At 42.1% G+C, this 1617-nt stretch overlaps 1 protein-coding gene across 1 annotated transcript in view; it reads right to left on the bottom strand.

Annotated features, from left to right (window-relative positions):
* The window catches only part of MKL2 (MKL1/myocardin like 2), a 214557-nt gene extending 213530 nt beyond the window's left edge, over positions 1–1027 (bottom strand). Inside the window, exon 1 of the mRNA XM_023508554.1 lies at positions 656–1027. The gene's annotated coding sequence lies outside the window, so the exon portion shown is untranslated. The remainder of the gene's footprint in view (positions 1–655) is intronic.
* Between the last annotated feature and the right edge of the window lie 590 nt (positions 1028–1617).

The following is a 1617-nucleotide window of genomic DNA, read 5'->3' as shown; positions in this document are numbered from 1 at the left end:
TTTTTTTTTTTTGCAGTTATTGGCTGGTATATGGGGCCGTTGCCCTACCCCTTTGAGCCACAGGCACCGCCCTGTCACAACCCTTTAATACAGTTCCTGGGGGGTCGCAACCTACAGGCTGAGAACTGCTGCTCTTAAGAGTCTCTGGAGCACTGAAGCAGGTAACAGCCGGGTTGCTAGCTGGGCATCTGCCTCTGAATCCCAGTTCTCCTGATTCCTAGGTGACCTTGGGCACACCACTTGACCTCCATGGGCTTGTTTTCCCAGATGTGTAATAACAGTGCCCAATTCAATGACTGCTGAGGATTACGTGAAATAATCCACATTAGGGACTCTAAACAGGTCCTAGACCACAATATACATTCAATAAATGTTAATTATTTTTATTACTTTTTTAAGCCATCATTTTTCTGGGAATTATTTTTATTATTATAAGCTCTTCTTATATAATAAATGGTTCTCACCACCTCCACCACCAGTAATAAATAATAAGATATAATAAATACAATTATTTTAAAGGGGCATAATCCTTGTTTTCCAGGGGCTTACAGTGTACCAAATAAGGTAAGAGTAACGCAGCCACAAAATACAAAGCAAAAGAAAGATCCAAGTCAATTTATTCATTCACTTATTTAACAAATATCTGAACACTTACTCTCTGTCAGGTATTTTGCTGGGTGATAGGCATTCTTTGGTGTGTGGGATGAACATGGTTTCTCTCCTCAGAGTTTCCAGTCTAACAAGCACCAAGTTACATGACAGACAAACTGCACGAGGAGACAGATACTGTTTTTCCTGGGTTGAAAGCATTCTATATCTGAACTGGCACAATTAGGTAGTAAAACATTCTGGGTAGAAGGGATGGTATTCCAGGAAACGGAGGGCCTTTGGGGACTGCTAAGTAGCATCATCGTTTGGCATTCACAGAGGAGAGAAATAGGTAACGAGACCAGAAAGTAGGAAGGAGGACTCTGCCAGGCTGAGTTTGTCCTCTGCTCTGAAGTATATTGAACAAAAGCTTAGCTTTAGTATCTTTTCATTGTTTTTCATCATGGCTGCTTTCTTTTCTCTTCTGAAAGAGAGAGGGGGAAGAGTGAGAAAAGAAAAAGGGAGCAGTACCCTGAGTCCATGCTGCCAGTGGTGGGGGGAGTGGATGAGCACACAGTGAGGAGTTTGACAAGTTTTCTCTTGTATTTTATTTTGTTTTTCTTTTCTTTTCTTTTTTTGAGACGCCCTTAGTTGAGTGCCATGGCCTCATAGCTCATGGCAACCTCAAACGCTTAGGCTCAAGTGATCCCCTTACCTTACCCACCTGAGTATCTGGGACTATCGGCGCCCGCCACAACACCCGGCTATTGTTTAGAGACTGGGTCTCACTCTGGCTCAGGTGATCAACCCACCTTAGCCTCCCAGCGTGCTGGGTTTACAGGTGTGAACTACCATGGTTGGCTGGCTTTCTTCGTTAATCTTCCCCCAACATTTTTACAAAGACTATATTGTTCTTTTTCCAGATTAGGAAACTGAAGCTCAGAGAAGTCAAACAGACTTTAAATTCATACATTTAACATGATCTTTATTTTCTGAAAGAGGTTTTTTTTTTTTTTTGGGAACTAGACA

This window comes from Otolemur garnettii, unplaced genomic scaffold (genome assembly GCF_000181295.1).
Source record: "Otolemur garnettii isolate 467f Iridium unplaced genomic scaffold, OtoGar3 scaffold00257, whole genome shotgun sequence".
Taxonomy (NCBI): Eukaryota; Metazoa; Chordata; class Mammalia; order Primates; family Galagidae; genus Otolemur; species Otolemur garnettii.
Note: the sequence above shows the minus strand (reverse complement) of the source record. Positions and strands in the feature narration are given on the sequence as shown.